Raw genomic sequence first — 23,846 nt, 5'->3', positions numbered from 1 at the left:
CATGCCATGTGCATCTGGGGCAGCAAGGTCATCTGCTGCACCAAGTAGGCAGGGCGGAGAGGCTGCAGGGGCAGCTGCGGCTCCATCCACCCCAGCCCTCACACACCCAGCCCGGACAGTGTCGGTCCTAGTCCATGCTGCTGATATTCCCCCTGACACCATCACACTAGAGCCAATGCCTGCACCAACTCCCATGCTGAGTGTGCAATCCCACACTCCTGATACAGAGTCCACCAGGGCTCCTGTCCCTAGTGTCCAGAGCGGCGCAGGACACTCAGGATCACCACCACCTTCCAAGCGGAAGAGGAAGAGTGCTCGTCCGGCACAGGCTGATGCCCCAGACACGGCTACACAGTCCGGCCCGTCCAGGAAGCCCAGCTTCACGGATGACGAACTGAATGCACTTGTCGAGTATGTGTCCGCACATGACAACGAGATGGTCATTGTTGCAGGATCCAAGACCACACCTGCACAACGCCAGGCACACTGGCAGACCGTTGCGGACATCGTAAGTGCCCTTGGAATCGTGAGGCGCACAGCCAATGATTGCTATAAGCGCTGGAATGACCTAAAGCGCAGGGCAAAGAGTAAGCTGGCCTCAAGTCATGCCGCAACTCTAGTGTCTGGAGGTGGGTCTCCAGTAGTAGACATGGAACTCACTCCACATGAGTCAGTCGCTGGGACCTACGTCACGGAGGAACAGATCCAAGGCGTGGGAGATCTCCCTGATTACGAGGCATTGTCCGGTGAGTGCACATGCATGTGTGTGTCATCCATGTGCATGGTGTGTGTGAGGGCTTCTGTTCGTGTGCCAGGTGAGAGTGTGTGCGCCTGAGTCGTATGGGTCATCCATGTGCTTCATGCAATACATCCTGCGCAGCTGCATTTGGCCATAGCTGTATCCCTTCTGCCAACAGTAGACATGTAGGCCAACTGCACGCCAGTTGCCCTTGAAGTGTCACCTTGCCACAACATTGTTGCAAAATTTAGCACTGTTCATTTAGTCAGATATTTTCCATTCCACCACTTTTACTAGGCATGTCGCAGTCATCTAGTCACATGTCTGACATGGCTATGGTAAAGTGGAGTGACTTTGTTACCTGGATATCATTTGTTCAAACATGTCCCTGTGCAATTGCACCATTTCGGACTGGCAGCTCCAGGTGAAGAATCTGACCTGTTAGAATTAGAAAAGCTATTACATGCGGGAACTGGACAGTATGCATAGGTGCTGCCCTCCTCTCCATCTTCACTCAATAGCAATGGTACATGCCATCTGTGTGATGGCATGTGTGTTTCACCTGCCAATCACAGGCCAATGTGTGATGCCACTGCCAGGCAGCATGCAGAAAATGTGTTCATCTTCAATCTTGGTGTCATCAGTGTGTGCCATTTGCCTGCCCTTCATACGCAGTGAGGGTGCATGCATGGGAGGGTTTTAGTCATGTGGGACATGTGTCAAACAAGTACTGGTTCTCTTGCTTCTCAGCCCTCATTGTGTGCCATGGTGCTAATGCCTGTTTCCATTTCTTTGTTTTTATGTCTTTGCAGGGGAAGACGCACCTGATACTGCTGGGGTTGTGGAGATGGTGCAGACCCAGGAGGGGCCCGAGGGCCGACCAACCACCAGTGAGGGACGTGGTGTGGTGGTGGGTGAGAACCCACAAGTGCTGCAGGTCCTGCTCTCAAGGGGTGTCTCTGGCTGCACCTCCCCCGAGCTGTACTGAGGTGTTGATTCGGATGAGACCTACGTGCCGTCGCAGGTGAGTGTTCCAGGGAGGGATTCTGTTCTGTCTCACCCACCTGCACCAGGGTCAGAACCCTCAATGGGGATGTCAGTGTTGGCAGCTACGCCTTTGGTGGTTACGGATGCAGGGTCACACTCCGCGACATCTGATCCTGTTCCTGGGCCAGCAGATCAGAGGGGGAATGCAGTCCTGCAGCCTCAGGCAGTGCCGGCACAGCAAGGCGCAGTTCGCCTTGCCCCAGACAGGTGTGGTGCCCGCCGACGTGGTGGCCGTACGGCACCTGGCAATACTGCATGGGAGCAATCCATTTACGGTATGGCAACCCAACAGGCAGCATCATCCGAGATAATGGCTCAGGCCATGGATAGGGTGGCCACTTCCATTGTCCCCCCTGAAAGGCTTATGGAGCGACTAGAGCAGGCAACCGACACCATCTGCCAGTCACACAGGGAGGACATGTTGGCGTCCAACAGGGACAGGCGGGCGGCACTGGCGACTCTGCAGGAGGCCATCTCCATTGAGTCCCAGTGCCACAGGGAAGCCCTGAGGCAGGAGCTCCTTCACCTCAGGACGACTCTTGTTGAGCTTGAGGCTTCTACACACCAAAGGACAGAACAGCAGCTGGAGCGTCTCACACGTACGCTCTCAGCTGAGATGCAGGCAACGAGGGCGGAGGTCCGGGCATCCCGTGAGTTGTTGCATGGGGACCTCCACACACTCATCCTCCAGAACCAGACCTACCACACCCGCATGCTTGCAGCCATGGAGGAGCAGACTAGGGCCTTGCGTGGGCTGCCTCCCATAGTGCAACCACCTCCGGATGCAGCTGCACAGGGTGATAATAGCGACAGCAGTGATACTCCCACAATAGGGTAGCCGTGTGGGCCATGAGCCCATGGAGGTGTTTTTTTTCCCCAGGATCCACGCAGGTGGGTTCTGGTGTGCATCCTGTCCTCGGACCTCCTGGGTGGCCTCCCCAACCCCCCCGGGCCCTTCAATGGCCATTTTTTATTTTTATTTTTTTTTTATTTTATTTTTATTTTTATTTCTTTTATTCCCAATTTTTTGGGGACGATTTGTTGGCTTCCGTGGTTCCTGTGGGCATACGCTGCATTGTGGATGGGCACATGCAGGCTTGTAATGTATTTGGTTCAGATGCTTGGGTTTGAGTCACACACACCCCTCCTGCTTCCCGTTTCCATGGGCTTGCAAAGGGTGTGCCCAAGTGACAGTGAATTACACAGTGACGTTGGACTCCCATGAGCTGTGTGGGCAGTCTGTAGTCAATACTGTGTATACATTCCTAGTGCATATTGCTGTTGTGTTGTACATTGCATGTTGCATTGATGTGTAACTCATCTTCTGTGTCTACCTCCCAATTTGCAGGTCCCTTCCTCATGTCTACACAAGGACCTCTAGTCTGGAGATGTGGTCCATGTTGGCAGCAGTGCACCTACAACTCTACAGGCGCCAACACTGCACAGTTGGTACTGGTGGGTATGCAGGCATTTCCAGGTGGTGAGACTACTAATATTATACATTAGTGATGTCATGTTAATGGTAGTACGTGCTCAAGTTTGTTGTTGGTCCGGCATTACCGTGAGCATTTCAGGTGTTGCAAGTTTCTAATAGGGACACTGTACATTGTGACACTAGTGTCATGTTGTGGGGATTACTTTGTTTACGTGCAAATAGCATGACATGGCACGGTGTGTCGTGTGGCGGTGCTGGGGTTGGGTTGGCTGACATGGCACTGTCCTCTTGTTGCATTTTGCAAGTGGGTATTCATTTCAGCTGCTTGAATGTGTGACTTCACAAAACTGCATTGGTGGTGTCAGTGTGGGTAGGGATGCACACATTGTGACACTTCCAGGTGAACAATCTCAGGCTGATATGGTTTTCACGGTTCTTTCTCCAGACATTCAGGATCAGTGTCAGGTTGAGTCATCATTGATTGTCAGATGGAATGTGCCAGGGCAGTGTGCACTCCACAGGGGTGTGATTTCTATGTGAAGTAATTAGCCACTAGCTGTGTACGGGCTGCCTCCCCCCGTGCCCTTTCCCCTCCCATGCGCAGCGGCTGTGCATGTGGTTGGGGATGGGGGGGCACCACCATGTCCACGGCCAGGCCCCGGCGTGTTGCAACGTTGTGCAGGACACATGCTGCCACTATGATCCTGCACACTACTGGGGGAGCGTACAACAGCTGCCCGCCAGAACGGTCAAGGGAGCAAAAGCGTGACTTCAGCACTCCAAATGTGCGCTCCACTATGCCCCGGGTTGTAATGTGGGCTGCGTTATATCTTACCTGGGGTGGCGTGGTGGGGTTCCGAATTGGCGTCATCATGTGGGGGCTGAGAGGGTAGGCACTGTCCCCTGTGGAGGTGGTGATTGGTATCATTGGTGGGGTTGTGACCTTGCTCAGTATCTGACATGCATGCATGTGCAGTGGCATTCATACTCACCAAGCAGCCATGTATCGCCATGCCGGCCAGCTTCTAGGTCCCGGCTTAGGGTGGACATTCGGTAAATGAAGCTGTCGTGGGTTGACCCAGGATAGTTGGCATATAATGAGGTGATGATTCCCTTGGCATTACATACTACCTGCACGTTGATGGAATGCCAGTGCTTGCGGTTCCTATAGATGTGCTCAGATGCCCTGGGGGGACGTAGAGCCACATGGGTGCAGTCAATGGCACCTAGCACTTTGGGGAATCGTGCCACAGCGTAGAAATCCAGGGCGGCAGCATGCCTTTCTGCAGGGGTTCTGGGCAGGTATATGTGCCTGCGGACTGATGGGCGTGCAGTGATGATGTTCAAGACCTGGTGTAGGCAGCGTGACTGGGTGGCCTGTGATACACCACCCACAATGGCACTTGTCCGCTGAAATGATCCAGTGGCTAAGAAGTGCAGTACATTGAGGACCTTCTCCAGGGGGCTGGGTGCTTGGGAGCACAGGGTGGGTGATGTGAGGTCGTCCTCCCACTCACTCACCAGGTCCAGTATGATGTGTGGTGGAAATCTGTACCTCCCATGCACCTGGTCATCAGGCATCCCGAAAAGGCTGGTTCTGGGTGTGAATATTCTGGCCCTGACTATCCTCCTCCTCCTCCTTTGGTAGGCCACGCCCACTGCTGCTAGGAACGGTATGTTCATCCTGGGTCTGAGCAAGTTATTTTGTTAGCGCGCAAATTAATGCGTTGCGCGTGTTGTAGGCGAGCGTGTGACCCGCGCACCCCTGAAATCCAGTGCCCAGTCCAATAGCGTGTGGAAATTGGCGCGCACACCGGGATACAGGTGCGCTGACGTACTTGCGTGTGTAAGTGTCCGCGCACACCTGATATACACGTACATAGGCCAATCGCGTGTACACGCACTTTTGTCCAATTACACGCGATGAGACTCTGACGTGCTGTCCAATTACACGCGATGAGACTCTGACGTGCAGTCTTTCCACGTGTGCTCTGTCATCACGTGCTGTGTGGGAAACACCCGTGCGGGTCACGTCACAGACGCGCTTACGCGCTGAGGGCCTTTTGGTCGAATGGATTCGCGTATGCGTGCTGACGCGCTTACGCGCTAAGGGCCTTTCCTCGGTTTTCACGCTGACGTGCAGGATTTTCACATGCCAAATCACTCCGTACCAAGCTGGCCACGCGTAAGCACACGGAAGACCACGCTCCTGCCCAGAAGGCCGAACTACTGCCCCCCAGAGCCCTGAGCACGCTCCCACCTGCCATCTGCTGCTGCCTGACTGCCTGCTGGCCACGTGCACTGCCATTTGCTGCCTGCACATCAGCCAGGGGTGCTGTTGCTGTGACCACCCCTGCTGGAACCGAAGACTCCCGACTGGAATTCCATCGCTCCACAGCCCAGCCCCAGGACCCAGTTGCCCACACACTCCTGCCTCTGGGGTTGTCATGTCGGGGCATACACCATCTGTGACCACTGACAACCCCCAGCCAGAGAGGCAGAGGGGCACCAGCTTCAGTGCCACCGAAGTTGGTGTCCTGGTGGAGCAAGTCCTGGGGCAGTATGATGCCCTCTTTGGAAGTTCCCGCGCCGACAAGGAAGGACGGACTCGGATCTGGACTGACATCGTGACTGCCATCAACGCGGAGGGGGTGGCAGTCCGGGACTTACAACATGTCAGGAAGCGCTGGGAGGACTTCAGGTCCAGGACCCTGAACAAGGCCCGGCGCGCCTCTTGAAGGCAGCGGATGCCAAGGGGCGCCGGGGCCACTTGTCGGAAGAACAGATGGGGGTCCTGGAATGCATATCCCCAGCGCTCCACGTCCAGGTCCTAGAGAAGCAGACCCGTCTGGAGTCGAGCGGTGAGTGTACATGCATCCTGGTTGTGAGCAGTGCGTGTGGTGATCATTCGCCATTGTGCCGGTTGCACATCTGTTTGTATGGGGTCGAGTATGGGTGGGGGTGTACAGGGCCGTGGGGCTGACACATGCGAGGGCTGTAATGTGTGAGACATGGATGGTGCTTGTGTGTGTGGGCTTGCATGGCAAATGCAGTTGTGCGTGCACACATGTTTGGATGAATGTGTATGTAAGTAGACATGTCCGTGATGTCAGGCATGTATGTTGTTTTCGGCTGCATGTATGAGCACTGTGTACTTGTGCATGTGTGTGTATTTGTCAAGGGTGCAACAGTGATGCAACATGGATGCATGTGACAGCGGTATGTGGAAGCATGATTGGCAGATGTGACATGGATGCCCGTCTGAACAGTGCGACACTTGGCAGAGGTGTAGACATGCATGCAAGTGTGGTGGTGTGTGTACATGTGTGGTGCACTTCCTGTGTTGCATGTGATGTCTGGCTCCCCTTTGGCTGCTGATGCTGTTGTATGTGTAGGGATGGTGGTGGCAGTTGCGAAATGGCTGTGGTATGGCTCACGTGTGCCAGTTGCAATGACATGTGTGTTGGGGATTGTGATGACATGTCTGAGGTTTGCCAATGCCACTCATGTGCAACTGTCATGCGTGTATGTGTCCATTGTACAGTGCCCTGATGCCTGTGTTTTGTTACTCCCTGTCTGCAGCGTCAACTGATGAAGAGGGCGGAGAAGGTGCTGTGGAGGTGCGGGGATCCGACCGCCAGCCGGAGACGCAAGGCCCGGCTCCCCTCCCGTGTTGTCATCTCGTCGGAGAGTGAGGAGTCCGGTGCCGCGTCCCAGGCCGCAGCTGCCGGGGGGAGGTCCAAGAGGCAGAGGTTGCAGTTGGACTCCTCGGCAGCAGAAGGGGCAGCTGGGACCCCACAGGGCCCAACAGGGGAAGATGGCACGGAGTCATCCAGGTTGGTGGGGGGTTTGGTGGAGGAGGGGGCCGCGCAAGCACCAGAGACGGGGTCTGGAGGTGGGGATCCCACTGGTGCTAGTGGTGCAGTGCAGGACCAGGGACAGGAGGCAGCACAGGCGGCCGCGGAGGTGCCTGTGTGCAATCCTGTCCCCGATCCTGTCCCTGCATCATCTTGCACCAGCAGGGATGCCTACGTCCAGACCCGTTTTCAGGCAGGGGATGAGCTGACGTCAACTGGCCTTCCTCTGCCTGCGGACGTGGCCATCGAGGTCCGGGTTGAGCCTGTCCTGGCTGGTGTGGCGTTGCGTCAACGAGCCATGCGAGGTGACCTGCAGTCTTTTCATGGAGAGACTGCACGTCATCTCGAATGGCTCGTTGACCACGTCAGCCTGCTGGGACAGGTCACCCAGGCCGGATTCCTCCGTCTGATGGGGCTTGCTCCGACCCCCTCCTCAACTGGACCCCCTACGCGCCAGTCGTCCTCTGTGCCATCTTCCCACCCATCAGTCACCTGGGTGCCCTGTGGAGCTGCCTCTGACGGTGCGGCCAGGCTGGTGGAGGAGGCATCCCTGCCACAGTCGGGAGTCGGAGGTCCAGCAGGGGTGGCCACATCAACAAGTGCACCCCAGCCGGCGGTGGATGTGCAGGCAGCAGGAGGCAGTGCACGGGCAGAGGCAGAGCAGCAGCAGCAGCAACATGGTGGGAGACATGAAGGCTCGGGGCTTTCGACATCGGAGGGGCTGCCATCGGCCGGAAGGCAGGGGGACCCAGGACAGAGAGTGTCTTCCGTGTGGCAGCGGTTGGGCCACGCCATAGGTGCGGAGCGGCGGCGGGCGGAAGAGGCGCGGCTCACAATGGTCAGGGCGGAGAACTCCATGCGGAGGGCCCTGAGGCGGGCCGAGTGCCTCGAGGCAATCCGCAGGGGATTGGAGGAGGACACAGCGTCGTCCCTGCGGACCCTCGGGGCCATGGAACTGGACCGCCTCCGGGACATCGAACAGGAGTTCGATGATGCCCTGCTCCGGGACACCACGGAGTGAGCCGCTGGACTTGCCCGCCGCCTTTGTATATAGTTCTTTAGTTTTAGGTTTCCTTTCTTTCTAATTATGATTTGGAGTCGACGGACACTGCTCCACTTTTTGTATATAGTTGATTTTTAGGTAGGTTTTTTAGTAGGTTTCCTTTGTTCAGTTGGGCTCATGGACCCTTGGTAGTTTTTTATACGGACATGCATGTTTTTTTTCTCATTAACATTGTAGTTAGTTTTCTTTCTTTTGCATTCTTAATTTTTTTTAAATACAATTTTGTTAGCATACTTCACTGTGTGGTATCATCTCATTGGTTTCATGTATGTCATGTTGTGTGTTTTCCCATTATATTGCAACCATTGTGTGTGACGGACATGGGTTCATTAGCTTCATGAACATTGGGGGTGTAACATGTGATTTCCATTTCCATGTGGGTGAATGGGTTACTTGGTAGGGCTTTTTGGATGTGGAGGCTGTCCATTACACACATGATTGGGGATTGTGAGCACCTGGTGGAGGCTGCCCCTGCACTGCTGGGGGGTGGGGGTGGTGGGAGACATGAGTGGGGGCCTGGTGGAGGCTGCCCATGGTGGCAGGGGGGTGGGGGTGGTGGGAGACATGAGTGGGGGCCTGGTGGAGGGTGACCCTGCACTGCCGGGGGGTGGGGGTGGTGGGAGACATGAGTGGGGGCCTGGTGGAGGGTGACCCTGCACTGCCGGGGGGTGGGGGTGGTGGGAGACATGAGTGGGGGCCTGGTGGGGGCTGCCCATGGTGGCAGGGGGGTGGGGGTGGTGGGAGACATGAGTGGGGGCCTGGTGGAGGGTGACCCTGCACTGCCGGGGGGTGGTGGGAGACATGAGTGGGGGCCTGGTGGAGGCTGCCATGGTGGCAGGGGGGTGGGGGTGGTGGGAGACATGAGTGGGGGCCTGGTGGAGGGTGACCCTGCACTGCCGGGGGGTGGGGGTGGTGGGAGACATGAGTGGGGGCCTGGTGGGGGCTGCCCATGGTGGCAGGGGGTGGGGGTGGTGGGAGACATGAGTGGGGGCCTGGTGGAGGGTGACCCTGCACTGCCGGGGGGTGGGGGTGGTGGGAGACATGAGTGGGGGCCTGGTGGAGGCTGCCCATGGTGGCAGGGGGGTGGGGGTGGTGGGAGACATGAGTGGGGGCCTGGTGGAGGGTGACCCTGCACTGCCGGGGGGTGGGGGTGGTGGGAGACATGAGTGGGGGCCTGGTGGAGGGTGACCCTGCACTGCCGGGGGGTGGGGGTGTTGGGAGACATGAGTGGGGGCCTGGTGGGGGGCCCATGGTGGCAGGGGGGTGGGGGTGTTGGGAGACATGAGTGGGGGCCTGGTGGAGGCTGCCCATGGTGGCTGGGGGGTGGGGGTGGTGGGAGACATGAGTGGGGGCCTGGTGGAGGGTGACCCTGGATGCTGGGGGGTGGGGGTGCAGGGGGACATGAGTGGGGGCCTGGTGGAGGCTGCCCCTGCACTGCCGGGGAGTGGGGGTGGTGGGGAGACATGAGTGGGGACCTGGTGGAGGGTGACCCTGCACTGCCGGGGGGTGGGGGTGGTGGGAGACATGAGTGGGGGCCTGGTGGGGGCTGCCCATGGTGGCAGGGGGGTGGGGGTGGTGGGAGACATGAGTGGGGGCCTGCTGGAGGGTGACCCTGCACTGTCGGGGGGTGGGGGTGGTGGGAGACATGAGTGGGGGCCTGGTGGAGGGTGACCCTGCACTGCCGGGGGGTGGGGGTGGTGGGAGACATGAGTGGGGGCCTGGTGGAGGGTGACCCTGGATGCTGGGGGGTGGGAGTGCAGGGGGACATGAGTGGGGGCCTGGTGGAGGGTGACCCTGCACTGCCGGGGGGTGGGGGTGGTGGGAGACATGAGTGGGGGCCTGGTGGAGGGTGACCCTGCACTGCCGGGGGGTGGGGGTGGTGGGAGACATGAGTGGGGGCCTGGTGGGGGCTGGCCATGGTGGGAGGGGGGTGGGGGTGGTGGGAGACATGAGTGGGGGCCTGGTGGAGGGTAACCCTGCACTGCCGGGGGGTGGGGGTGGTGGGAGACATGAGTGGGGGCCTGGTGGAGGCTGCCCATAGTGGCAGGGGGGTGGGGGTGGTGGGAGACATGAGTGGGGGCCTGGTGGAGGGTGTCCCTGCACTGCCGGGGGGTGGGGGTGGTGGGAGACATGAGTGGGGGCCTGGTGGAGGGTGACCCTGCACTGCTGGGGGGTGGGGGTGGTGGGAGACATGAGTGGGGGCCTGGTGGAGGGTGACCCTGGATGCTGGGGGGTGGGGGTGCAGGGGGACATGAGTGGGGGCCTGGTGGAGGGTGACCCTGCACTGCCGGGGGGTGGGGGTGGTGGGAGACATGAGTGGGGGCCTGCTGGAGGGTGACCCTGCACTGCCGTGGGGTGGGGGTGGTGGGAGACATGAGTGGGGGCCTGGTGGAGGGTGACCCTGCACTGCCGGGGGGTGGGGGTGGTGGGAGACATGAGTGGGGGCCTGGTGGAGGGTGACCCTGGATGCTGGGGGGTGGGGGTGCAGGGGGACATGAGTGGGGGCCTGGTGGAGGGTGACCCTGCACTGCCGGGGGGTGGGGGTGGTGGGAGACATGAGTGGGGGCCTGGTGCCTGGTGGGGGCTGCCCATGGTGGCAGGGGGGTGGGGGGTGGTGGGAGACATGAGTGGGGGCCTGGTGGAGGGTGACCCTGCACTGCCGGGGGGTGGGGGTGGTGGGAGACATGAGTGGGGGCCTGGTGGAGGCTGCCCATGGTGGCAGGGGGGTGGGGGTGGTGGGAGACATGAGTGGGGGCCTGGTGGAGGGTGACCCTGCACTGCCGGGGGGTGGGGGTGGTGGGAGACATGAGTGAGGGCCTGGTGGAGGGTGACCCTGCACTGCCAGGGGGTGGGGGTGGTGGGAGACATGAGTGGGGGCCTGGTGGAGGGTGACCCTGCACTGCCGGGGGGTGGAGGTGGTGGGAGACATGAGTGGGGGCCTGGTGGGGGCTGCCCATGGTGGCAGGGGGGTGGGGGTTGTTGGAGACATGAGTGGGGGCCTGCTGGAGGGTGACCCTGCACTGCCGGGGGGTGGGGGTGGTGGGAGACATGAGTGGGGGCCTGGTTGAGGGTGACCCTGCACTGCCGGGGGGTGGGGGTGGTGGGAGACATGAGTGGGGGCCTGGTGGAGGCTGCCCATGGTGGCAGGGGGGTGGGGGTGCAGGGGGACATGAGTGGGGGCCTGGTGGAGGGTGACCCTGCACTGCCGGGGGGTGGAGGTGGTGGGAGACATGAGTGGGGGCCTGGTGGAGGGTGACCCTGCACTGCCGGGGGGTGGGGGTGGTGGGAGACATGACTGGGGGCCTGGTGGGGGCTGTCCATGGTGGCAGGGGGGTGGGGGTGGTGGGAGACATGAGTGGGGGCCTGGTGGAGGGTAACCCTGCACTGCCGGGGGGTGGGGGTGGTGGGAGACATGAGTGGGGGCCTGGTGGAGGCTGCCCATGGTGGCAGGGGGGTGGGGGTGGTGGGAGACATGAGTGGGGGCCTGGTGGAGGGTGACCCTGCACTGCCGGGGGGTGGGGGTGGTGGGAGACATGAGTGGGGGCCTGGTGGAGGGTGACCCTGCACTGCCGGGGGGTGGGGGTGGTGGGAGACATGAGTGGGGGCCTGGTGGGGGCTGCCCATGGTGGCAGGGGGGTGGGGGTGGTGGGAGACATGAGTGGGGGCCTGGTGGAGGCTGCCCATGGTGGCTGGGGGGTGGGGGTGGTGGGAGACATGAGTGGGGGCCTGGTGGAGGGTGACCCTGGATGCTGGGGGGTGGGGGTGCAGGGGGACATGAGTGGGGGCCTGGTGGAGGCTGCCCCTGCACTGCCGGGGAGTGGGGGTGGTGGGAGACATGAGTGGGGGCCTGGTGGAGGGTGACCCTGCACTGCCGGGGGGTGGGGGTGGTGGGAGACATGAGTGGGGGCCTGGTGGGGGCTGCCCATGGTGGCAGGGGGGTATGGGTGGTGGGAGACATGAGTGGGGGCCTGCTGGAGGGTGATCCTGCACTGCCGGGGGGTGGGGGTGGTGGGAGACATGAGTGGGGGCCTGGTGGAGGGTGACCCTGCACTGCCGGGGGGTGGGGGTGGTGGGAGACATGAGTGGGGGCCTGGTGGAGGGTGACCCTGGATGCTGGGGGGTGGGGGTGCAGGGGGACATGAGTGGGGGCCTGGTGGAGGGTGACCCTGCACTGCCGTGGGTGGGGGTGGTGGGAGACATGAGTGGGGGCCTGGTGGAGGGTGACCCTGCACTGCCGGGGGGTGGGGGTGGTGGGAGACATGAGTGGGGGCCTGGTGGGGGCTGCCCATGGTGGCAGGGGGGTGGGGGTGGTGGGAGACATGAGTGGGGGCCTGGTGGAGGGTGACCCTGCACTGCCGGGGGGTGGGGGTGGTGGGAGACATGAGTGGGGGCCTGGTGGAGGCTGCCCATGGTGGCAGGGGGGTGGGGGAGGTGGGGGACATGAGTGGGGGCCTGGTGGAGGGTGACCCTGCACTGCCGGGGGGTGGGGGTGGTGGGAGACATGAGTGGGGGCCTGGTGGAGGGTGACCCTGCACTGCCGGGGGTTGGAGGTGGTGGGAGACATGAGTGGGGGCCTGGTGGGGGCTGCCCATGGTGGCAGGGGGGTGGGGGTGGTGGGAGACATGAGTGGGGGCCTGGTGGAGGCTGCCCATGGTGGCTGGGGGGTGGGGGTGGTGGGAGACATGAGTGGGGGCCTGGTGGAGGGTGACCCTGGATGCTGGGGGGTGGGGGTGCAGGGGGACATGAGTGGGGGCCTGGTGGAGGCTGCCCCTGCACTGCCGGGGTGTGGGGGTGGTGGGAGACATGAGTGGGGGCCTGGTGGAGGGTGACCCTGCACTGCCGGGGGGTGGGGGTGGTGGGAGACATGAGTGGGGGCCTGGTGGGGGTTGCCCATGGTGGCAGGGGGGTGGGGGTGGTGGGAGACATGAGTGGGGGCCTGCTGGAGGGTGACCCTGCACTGCCGGGGGGTGGGGGTGGTGGGAGACATGAGTGGGGGCCTGGTGGAGGGTGACCCTGCACTGCCGGGGGGTGGGGGTGGTGGGAGACATGAGTGGGGGCCTGGTGGAGGGTGACCCTGGATGCTGGGGGGTGGGGGTGCAGGGGGACATGAGTGGGGGCCTGGTGGAGGGTGACCCTGCACTGCCGGGGGGTGGGGGTGGTGGGAGACATGAGTGGGGGCCTGGTGGAGGGTGACCCTGCACTGCTGGGGGGTGGGGGTGGTGGGAGACATGAGTGGGGGCCTGGTGGGGGCTGCCCATGGTGGCAGGGGGGTGGGGGTGGTGGGAGACATGAGTGGGGGCCTGGTGGAGGGTGACCCTGCACTGCCGGGGGGTGGGGGTGGTGGGAGACATGAGTGGGGGCCTGGTGGAGGCTGCCCATGGTGGCAGGGGGGTGGGGGTGGTGGGAGACATGAGTGGTGGCCTGATGGAGGGTGACCCTGCACTGCCGGGGGGTGGGGGTGGTGGGAGACATGAGTGGGGGCCTGGTGGAGGGTGACCCTGCACTGCCGGGGGGTGGGGTGGTGGGAGACATGAGTGGGGGCCTGGTGGGGGCTGCCCATGGTGGCAGGGGGGTGGGGGTGGTGGGAGACATGAGTGGGGGCCTGGTGGAGGCTGCCCATGGTGGCTGGGGGGTGGGGGTGGTGGGAGACATGAGTGGGGGCCTGGTGGAGGGTGACCCTGGATGCTGGGGGTTGGGGGTGCAGGGGACATGAGTGGGGGCCTGGTGGAGGCTGCCCCTGCACTGCCAGGGGGTGGGGGTGGTGGGAGACATGAGTGGGGGCCTGGTGGAGGGTGACCCTGCACTGCCGGGGGGTGGGGGTGGTGGGAGACATGAGTGGGGGCCTGGTGGAGGCTGCCCATGGTGGCAGGGGGGTGGGGGTGGTGGGAGACATGAGTGGGGGCCTGGTGGAGGCTGCCCCTGCACTGCTGGGGGGTGGGGGTGGTGGGAGACATGAGTGGGTGCCTGGTGGAGGCTGCCCCTGCACTGCTGGGGGGTGGAGGTGGTGGTCGACATGAGTGGGGGCCTGGTGGAGGCTGCCCATGGTGGCAGGGGGGTGGGGGTGGTGGGAGACATGAGTGGGGGCCTGGTGGAGGCTGCCCATGGTGGCAGGGGGGTGGGGGTGGTGGGAGACATGAGTGGGGGCCTGGTGGAGGCTGCCCCTGCACTGCTGGGGGGTGGGGGTGGTGGGAGACATGAGTGGGTGCCTGGTGGAGGCTGCCCCTGCACTGCTGGGGGGTGGGGGTGGTGGTAGACATGAGTGGGGGCCTGGTGGAGGCTGCCCATGGTGGCAGGGGGGTGGGGGTTGTGGTAGACATGAGTGGGGGCCTGGTGGAGGCTGCCCATGGTGGCAGGGGGGTGGGGGTGGTGGGAGACATGAGTGGGGGCCTGGTGGAGGCTGCCCCTGCACTGCTGGGGGGTGGGGGTGGTGGGAGACATGAGTGGGGGCCTGGTGGGGGCTGCCCATGGTGGCAGGGGGGTGGGGGTGGTGGGAGACATGAGTGGGGGCCTGGTGGAGGGTGACCCTGCACTGCCGGGGGGTGGGGGTGGTGGGAGACATGAGTGGGGGCCTGGTGGAGGCTGCCCATGGTGGCAGGGGGGTGGGGGTGGTGGGAGACATGAGTGGGGGCCTGGTGGAGGGTGACCCTGCACTGCCGGGGGGTGGGGGTGGTGGGAGACATGAGTGGGGGCCTGGTGGAGGGTGACCCTGCACTGCCGGGGGGTGGGGGTGTTGGGAGACATGAGTGGGGGCCTGGTGGGGGCTGCCCATGGTGGCAGGGGGGTGGGGGTGGTGGGAGACATGAGTGGGGGCCTGGTGGAGGCTGCCCATGGTGGCTGGGGGGTGGGGGTGGTGGGAGACATGAGTGGGGGCCTGGTGGAGGGTGACCCTGGATGCTGATGGGTGGGGGTGCAGGGGGACATGAGTGGGGGCCTGGTGGAGGCTGCCCCTGCACTGCCGGGTAGTGGGGGTGGTGGGAGACATGAGTGGGGGCCTGGTGGAGGGTGACCCTGCACTGCCGGGGGGTGGGGGTGGTGGGAGACATGAGTGGGGGCCTGGTGGGGGCTGCCCATGGTGGCAGGGGGGTGGGGGTGGTGGGAGACATGAGTGGGGGCCTGCTGGAGGGTGACCCTGCACTGTCGGGGGGTGGGGGTGGTGGGAGACATGAGTGGGGGCCTGGTGGAGGGTGACCCTGCACTGCCGGGGGGTGGGGGTGGTGGGAGACATGAGTGGGGGCCTGGTGGAGGGTGACCCTGGATGCTGGGGGTGGGAGTGCAGGGGGACATGAGTGGGGGCCTGGTGGAGGGTGACCCTGCACTGCCGGGGGGTGGGGGTGGTGGGAGACATGAGTGGGGGCCTGGTGGAGGGTGACCCTGCACTGCCGGGGGGTGGGGGTGGTGGGAGACATGAGTGGGGGCCTGGTGGGGGCTGCCCATGGTGGGAGGGGGTTGGGGGTGGTGGGAGACATGAGTGGGGGCCTGGTGGAGGGTGACCCTGCACTGCCGGGGGGTGGGGGTGGTGGGAGACATGAGTGGGGGCCTGGTGGAGGCTGCCCATGGTGGCAGGGGGGTGGGGGTGGTGGGAGACATGAGTGGGGGCCTGGTGGAGGGTGTCCCTGCACTGCCGGGGGGTGGGGGTGGTGGGAGACATGAGTGGGGGCCTGGTGGAGGGTGACCCTGCACTGCCGGGGGGTGGGGGTGTTGGGAGACATGAGTGGGGGCCTGGTGGAGGGTGACCCTGGATGCTGGGGGGTGGGGGTGCAGGGGGACATGAGTGGGGGCCTGGTGGAGGGTGACCCTGCACTGCCGGGGGGGTGGGGGTGGTGGGAGACATGAGTGGGGGCCTGCTGGAGGGTGACCCTGCACTGCCGGGGGGTGGGGGTGGTGGGAGACATGAGTGGGGGCCTGGTGGAGGGTGACCCTGCACTGCCGGGGGGTGGGGGTGGTGGGAGACATGAGTGGGGGCCTGGTGGAGGGTGACCCTGGATGCTGGGGGGTGGGGGTGCAGGGGGACATGAGTGGGGGCCTGGTGGAGGGTGACCCTGCACTGCCGGGGGGTGGGGGTGGTGGGAGACATGAGTGGGGGCCTGGTGGGGGCTGCCCATGGTGGCAGGGGGGTGGGGGTGGTGGGAGACATGAGTGGGGGCCTGGTGGAGGGTGACCCTGCACTGCCGGGGGGTGGGGGTGGTGGGAGACATGAGTGGGGGCCTGGTGGGGGCTGCCCATGGTGGCAGGGGGGTGGGGGTGGTGGGAGACATGAGTGGGGGCCTGGTGGAGGGTGACCCTGCACTGCCGGGGGGTGGGGGTGGTGGGAGACATGAGTGGGGGCCTGGTGGAGGCTGCCCATGGTGGCAGGGGGGGTGGGGGTGGTGGGAGACATGAGTGGGGGCCTGGTGGAGGGTGACCCTGCACTGCCGGGGGGTGGGGGTGGTGGGAGACATGAGTGAGGGCCTGGTGGAGGGTGACCCTGCACTGCCGGGGGGTGGGGGCGGTGGGAGACATGAGTGGGGGCCTGGTGGAGGGTGACCCTGCACTGCCGGGGGGTGGAGGAGGTGGGAGACATGAGTGGGGGCCTGGTGGGGGCTGCCCATGGTGGCAGGGGGGTGGGGGTGGTGGGAGACATGAGTGGGGGCCTGCTGGAGGGTGACCCTGCACTGCCGGGGGGTGGGGGTGGTGGGAGACATGAGTGGGGGCCTGGTTGAGGGTGACCCTGCACTGCCGGGGGGTGGGGGTGGTGGGAGACATGAGTGGGGGCCTGGTGGAGGCTGCCCATGGTGGCAGGGGGGTGGGGGTGCAGGGGGACATGAGTGGGGGCCTGGTGGAGGGTGACCCTGCACTGCCGGGGGGTGGAGGTGGTGGGAGACATGAGTGGGGGCCTGGTGGAGGGTGACCCTGCACTGCCGGGGGGTGGGGGTGGTGGGAGACATGAGTGGGGGCCTGGTGGGGGCTGTCCATGGTGGCAGGGGGGTGGGGGTGGTGGGAGACATGAGTGGGGGCCTGGTGGAGGGTAACCCTGCACTGCCGGGGGGTGGGGGTGGTGGGAGACATGAGTGGGGGCCTGGTGGAGGCTGCCCATGGTGGCAGGGGGGTGGGGGTGGTGGGAGACATGAGTGGGGGCCTGGTGGAGGGTGACCCTGCACTGCCGGGGGGTGGGGGTGGTGGGAGACATGAGTGGGGGCCTGGTGGAGGGTGACCCTGCACTGCCGGGGGGTGGGGGTGGTGGGAGACATGAGTGGGGGCCTGGTGGGGGCTGCCCATGGTGGCAGGGGGGTGGGGGTGGTGGGAGACATGAGTGGGGGCCTGGTGGAGGCTGCCCATGGTGGCTGGGGGGTGGGGGTGGTGGGAGACATGAGTGGGGGCCTGGTGGAGGGTGACCCTGGATGGTGGGGGTGCAGGGGGACATGAGTGGGGGCCTGGTGGAGGCTGCCCCTGCACTGCCGGGGAGTGGGGGTGGTGGGAGACATGAGTGGGGGCCTGGTGGAGGGTGACCCTGCACTGCCGGGGGGGTGGGGGTGGTGGGAGACATGAGTGGGGGCCTGGTGGGGGCTGCCCATGGTGGCAGGGGGGTATGGGTGGTGGGAGACATGAGTGGGGGCCTGCTGGAGGGTGATCCTGCACTGCCGGGGGGTGGGGGTGGTGGGAGACATGAGTGGGGGCCTGGTGGAGGGTGACCCTGCACTGCCGGGGGGTGGGGGTGGTGGGAGACATGAGTGGGGGCCTGGTGGAGGGTGACCCTGGATGCTGGGGGGTGGGGGTGCAGGGGGACATGAGTGGGGGCCTGGTGGAGGGTGACCCTGCACTGCCGGGGGTGGGGGTGGTGGGAGACATGAGTGGGGGCCTGGTGGAGGGTGACCCTGCACTGCCGGGGGGTGGGGGTGGTGGGAGACATGAGTGGGGGCCTGGTGGGGGCTGCCCATGGTGGCAGGGGGGTGGGGGTGGTGGGAGACATGAGTGGGGGCCTGGTGGAGGGTGACCCTGCACTGCCGGGGGGTGGGGGTGGTGGGAGACATGAGTGGGGGCCTAGTGGAGGCTGCCCATGGTGGCAGGGGGGTGGGGGAGGTGGGAGACATGAGTGGGGGCCTGGTGGAGGGTGACCCTGCACTGCCGGGGGGTGGGGGTGGTGGGAGACATGAGTGGGGGCCTGGTGGAGGGTGACCCTGCACTTCCGGGGGTTGGAGGTGGTGGGAGACATGAGTGGGGGCCTGGTGGGGGCTGCCCATGGTGGCAGGGGGGTGGGGGTGGTGGGAGACATGAGTGGGGGCCTGGTGGAGGCTGCCCATGGTGGCTGGGGGGTGGGGGTGGTGGGAGACATGAGTGGGGGCCTGGTGGAGGGTGACCCTGGATGCTGGGGGGTGGGGGTGCAGGGGGACATGAGTGGGGGCCTGGTGGAGGCTGCCCCTGCACTGCCGGGGTGTGGGGGTGGTGGGAGACATGAGTGGGGGCCTGGTGGAGGGTGACCCTGCACTGCCGGGGGGTGGGGGTGGTGGGAGACATAAGTGGGGGCCTGGTGGGGGTTGCCCATGGTGGCAGGGGGGTGGGGGTGGTGGGAGACATGAGTGGGGGCCTGCTGGAGGGTGACCCTGCACTGCCGGGGGGTGGGGGTGGTGGGAGACATGAGTGGGGGCCTGGTGGAGGGTGACCCTGCACTGCCGGGGGGTGGGGGTGGTGGGAGACATGAGTGGGGGCCTGGTGGAGGGTGACCCTGGATGCTGGGGGGTGGGGGTGCAGGGGGACATGAGTGGGGGCCTGGTGGAGGGTGACCCTGCACTGCCGGGGGGTGGGGGTGGTGGGAGACATGAGTGGGGGCCTGGTGGAGGGTGACCCTGCACTGCCGGGGGGTGGGGGTGGTGGGAGACATGAGTGGGGGCCTGGTGGGGGCTGCCCATGGTGGCAGGGGGGTGGGGGTGGTGGGAGACATGAGTGGGGGCCTGGTGGAGGGTGACCCTGCACTGCCGGGGGGTGGGGGTGTTGGGAGACATGAGTGGGGGCCTGGTGGAGGCTGCCCATGGTGGCAGGGGGGTGGGGGTGGTGGGAGACATGAGTGGGGGCCTGATGGAGGGTGACCCTGCACTGCCGGGGGGTGGGGGTGGTGGGAGACATGAGTGGGGGCCTGGTGGAGGGTGACCCTGCACTGCCGGGGGGTGGGGTGGTGGGAGACATGAGTGGGGGCCTGGTGGGGGCTGCCCATGGTGGCAGGGGGGTGGGGGTGGTGGGAGACATGAGTGGGGGCCTGGTGGAGGCTGCCCATGGTGGCTGGGGGGTGGGGGTGGTGGGAGACATGAGTGGGGGCCTGGTGGAGGGTGACCCTGGATGCTGGGGGTTGGGGGTGCAGGGGGACATGAGTGGGGGCCTGGTGGAGGCTGCCCCTGCACTGCCGGGGGGTGGGGGTGGTGGGAGACATGAGTGGGGGCCTGGTGGAGGGTGACCCTGCACTGCCGGGGGGTGGGGGTGGTGGGAGACATGAGTGGGGGCCTGGTGGAGGCTGCCCATGGTGGCAGGGGGGTGGGGGTGGTGGGAGACATGAGTGGGGGCCTGGTGGAGGCTGCCCCTGCACTGCTGGGGGGTGGGGGTGGTGGGAGACATGAGTGGGTGCCTGGTGGAGGCTGCCCCTGCACTGCTGGGGGGTGGAGGTGGTGGTCGACATGAGTGGGGGCCTGGTGGAGGCTGCCCATGGTGGCAGGGGGGTGGGGGTGGTGGGAGACATGAGTGGGGGCCTGGTGGAGGCTGCCCATGGTGGCAGGGGGGTGGGGGTGGTGGGAGACATGAGTGGGGGCCTGGTGGAGGCTGCCCCTGCACTGCTGGGGGGTGGGGGTGGTGGGAGACATGAGTGGGTGCCTGGTGGAGGCTGCCCCTGCACTGCTGGGGGTGGGGGTGGTGGTAGACATGAGTGGGGGCCTGGTGGAGGCTGCCCATGGTGGCAGGGGGGTGGGGGTTGTGGTAGACATGAGTGGGGGCCTGGTGGAGGCTGCCCATGGTGGCAGGGGGGTGGGGGTGGTGGGAGACATGAGTGGGGGCCTGGTGGAGGCTGCCCCTGCACTGCTGGGGGGTGGGGGTGGTGGGAGACATGAGTGGGGGCCTGGTGGGGGCTGCCCATGGTGGCAGGGGGGTGGGGGTGGTGGGAGACATGAGTGGGGGCCTGCTGGAGGGTGACCCTGCACTGTCGGGGGGTGGGGGTGGTGGGAGACATGAGTGGGGGCCTGGTGGAGGGTGACCCTGGATGCTGATGGGTGGGGGTGCAGGGGGACATGAGTGGGGGCCTGGTGGGGGCTGCCCCTGCACTGCCGGGTAGTGGGGGTGGTGGGAGACATGAGTGGGGGCCTGGTGGAGGGTGACCCTGCACTGCCGGGGGGTGGGGGTGGTGGGAGACATGAGTGGGGGCCTGGTGGGGGCTGCCCATGGTGGCAGGGGGGTGGGGGTGGTGGGAGACATGAGTGGGGGCCTGCTGGAGGGTGACCCTGCACTGTCGGGGGGTGGGGGTGGTGGGAGACATGAGTGGGGGCCTGGTGGAGGGTGACCCTGCACTGCCGGGGGGTGGGGGTGGTGGGAGACATGAGTGGGGGCCTGGTGGAGGGTGACCCTGGATGCTGGGGGGTGGGAGTGCAGGGGGACATGAGTGGGGGCCTGGTGGAGGGTGACCCTGCACTGCCGGGGGGTGGGGGTGGTGGGAGACATGAGTGGGGGCCTGGTGGAGGGTGACCCTGCACTGCCGGGGGGTGGGGGTGGTGGGAGACATGAGTGGGGGCCTGGTGGGGGCTGCCCATGGTGGGAGGGGGGTGGGGGTGGTGGGAGACATGAGTGGGGGCCTGGTGGAGGGTGACCCTGCACTGCCGGGGGGTGGGGGTGGTGGGAGACATGAGTGGGGGCCTGGTGGAGGCTGCCCATGGTGGCAGGGGGGTGGGGGTGGTGGGAGACATGAGTGGGGGCCTGGTGGAGGGTGTCCCTGCACTGCCGGGGGGTGGGGGTGGTGGGAGACATGAGTGGGGGCCTGGTGGAGGGTGACCCTGCACTGCCGGGGGGTGGGGGTGTTGGGAGACATGAGTGGGGGCCTGGTGGAGGGTGACCCTGGATGCTGGGGGGTGGGGGTGCAGGGGGACATGAGTGGGGGCCTGGTGGAGGGTGACCCTGCACTGCCGGGGGGTGGGGGTGGTGGGAGACATGAGTGGGGGCCTGCTGGAGGGTGACCCTGCACTGCCGGGGGGTGGGGGTGGTGGGAGACATGAGTGGGGGCCTGGTGGAGGGTGACCCTGCACTGCCGGGGGGTGGGGGTGGTGGGAGACATGAGTGGGGGCCTGGTGGAGGGTGACCCTGGATGCTGGGGGGTGGGGGTGCAGGGGGACATGAGTGGGGGCCTGGTGGAGGGTGACCCTGCACTGCCGGGGGGTGGGGGTGGTGGGAGACATGAGTGGGGGCCTGGTGGGGGCTGCCCATGGTGGCAGGGGGGTGGGGGTGGTGGGAGACATGAGTGGGGGCCTGGTGGAGGGTGACCCTGCACTGCCGGGGGGTGGGGGTGGTGGGAGACATGAGTGGGGGCCTGGTGGGGGCTGCCCATGGTGGCAGGGGGGTGGGGGTGGTGGGAGACATGAGTGGGGGCCTGGTGGAGGGTGACCCTGCACTGCCGGGGGGTGGGGGTGGTGGGAGACATGAGTGGGGGCCTGGTGGAGGCTGCCCATGGTGGCAGGGGGGGTGGGGGTGGTGGGAGACATGAGTGGGGGCCTGGTGGAGGGTGACCCTGCACTGCCGGGGGGTGGGGGTGGTGGGAGACATGAGTGAGGGCCTGGTGGAGGGTGACCCTGCACTGCCGGGGGGTGGGGGCGGTGGGAGACATGAGTGGGGGCCTGGTGGAGGGTGACCCTGCACTGCCGGGGGGTGGAGGTGGTGGGAGACATGAGTGGGGGCCTGGTGGGGGCTGCCCATGGTGGCAGGGGGGTGGGGGTGGTGGGAGACATGAGTGGGGGCCTGCTGGAGGGTGACCCTGCACTGCCGGGGGGTGGGGGTGGTGGGAGACATGAGTGGGGGCCTGGTGGAGGGTAACCCTGCACTGCCGGGGGGTGGGGGTGGTGGGAGACATGAGTGGGGGCCTGGTGGAGGCTGCCCATGGTGGCAGGGGGGTGGGGGTGGTGGGAGACATGAGTGGGGGCCTGGTGGAGGGTGACCCTGCACTGCCGGGGGGTGGGGGTGGTGGGAGACATGAGTGGGGGCCTGGTGGAGGGTGACCCTGCACTGCCGGGGGGTGGGGGTGGTGGGAGACATGAGTGGGGGCCTGGTGGGGGCTGCCCATGGTGGCAGGGGGGTGGGGGTGGTGGGAGACATGAGTGGGGGCCTGGTGGAGGCTGCCCATGGTGGCTGGGGGGTGGGGGTGGTGGGAGACATGAGTGGGGGCCTGGTGGAGGGTGACCCTGGATGCTGGGGGGTGGGGGTGCAGGGGGACATGAGTGGGGGCCTGGTGGAGGCTGCCCCTGCACTGCCGGGGAGTGGGGGTGGTGGGAGACATGAGTGGGGGCCTGGTGGAGGGTGACCCTGCACTGCCGGGGGGGTGGGGGTGGTGGGAGACATGAGTGGGGGCCTGGTGGGGGCTGCCCATGGTGGCAGGGGGGTATGGGTGGTGGGAGACATGAGTGGGGGCCTGCTGGAGGGTGATCCTGCACTGCCGGGGGGTGGGGGTGGTGGGAGACATGAGTGGGGGCCTGGTGGAGGGTGACCCTGCACTGCCGGGGGGTGGGGGTGGTGGGAGACATGAGTGGGGGCCTGGTGGAGGGTGACCCTGGATGCTGGGGGGTGGGGGTGCAGGGGGACATGAGTGGGGGCCTGGTGGAGGGTGACCCTGCACTGCCGGGGGTGGGGGTGGTGGGAGACATGAGTGGGGGCCTGGTGGAGGGTGACCCTGCACTGCCGGGGGGTGGGGGTGGTGGGAGACATGAGTGGGGGCCTGGTGGGGGCTGCCCATGGTGGCAGGGGGGTGGGGGTGGTGGGAGACATGAGTGGGGGCCTGGTGGAGGGTGACCCTGCACTGCCGGGGGGTGGGGGTGGTGGGAGACATGAGTGGGGGCCTAGTGGAGGCTGCCCATGGTGGCAGGGGGGTGGGGGAGGTGGGAGACATGAATGGGGGCCTGGTGGAGGGTGACCCTGCACTGCCGGGGGGTGGGGGTGGTGGGAGACATGAGTGGGGGCCTGGTGGAGGGTGACCCTGCACTTCCGGGGGTTGGAGGTGGTGGGAGACATGAGAGGGGGCCTGGTGGGGGCTGCCCATGGTGGCAGGGGGGTGGGGGTGGTGGGAGACATGAGTGGGGGCCTGGTGGAGGCTGCCCATGGTGGCTGGGGGGTGGGGGTGGTGGGAGACATGAGTGGGGGCCTGGTGGAGGGTGACCCTGGATGCTGGGGGGTGGGGGTGCAGGGGGACATGAGTGGGGGCCTGGTGGAGGCTGCCCCTGCACTGCCGGGGTGTGGGGGTGGTGGGAGACATGAGTGGGGGCCTGGTGGAGGGTGACCCTGCACTGCCGGGGGGTGGGGGTGGTGGGAGACATGAGTGGGGGCCTGGTGGGGGTTGCCCATGGTGGCAGGGGGGTGGGGGTGGTGGGAGACATGAGTGGGGGCCTGCTGGAGGGTGACCCTGCACTGCCGGGGGGTGGGGGTGGTGGGAGACATGAGTGGGGGCCTGGTGGAGGGTGACCCTGCACTGCCGGGGGGTGGGGGTGGTGGGAGACATGAGTG

Source organism: Ambystoma mexicanum, chromosome 5q, assembly GCF_040938575.1.
Source record: "Ambystoma mexicanum isolate Mex_15411 chromosome 5q, UKY_AmexF1_1, whole genome shotgun sequence".
In the NCBI taxonomy this organism is placed as follows: domain Eukaryota; kingdom Metazoa; phylum Chordata; class Amphibia; order Caudata; family Ambystomatidae; genus Ambystoma; species Ambystoma mexicanum.
The sequence above is the reverse complement of the archived record's forward strand: the minus strand, read 5'-3'. Positions refer to the sequence as shown.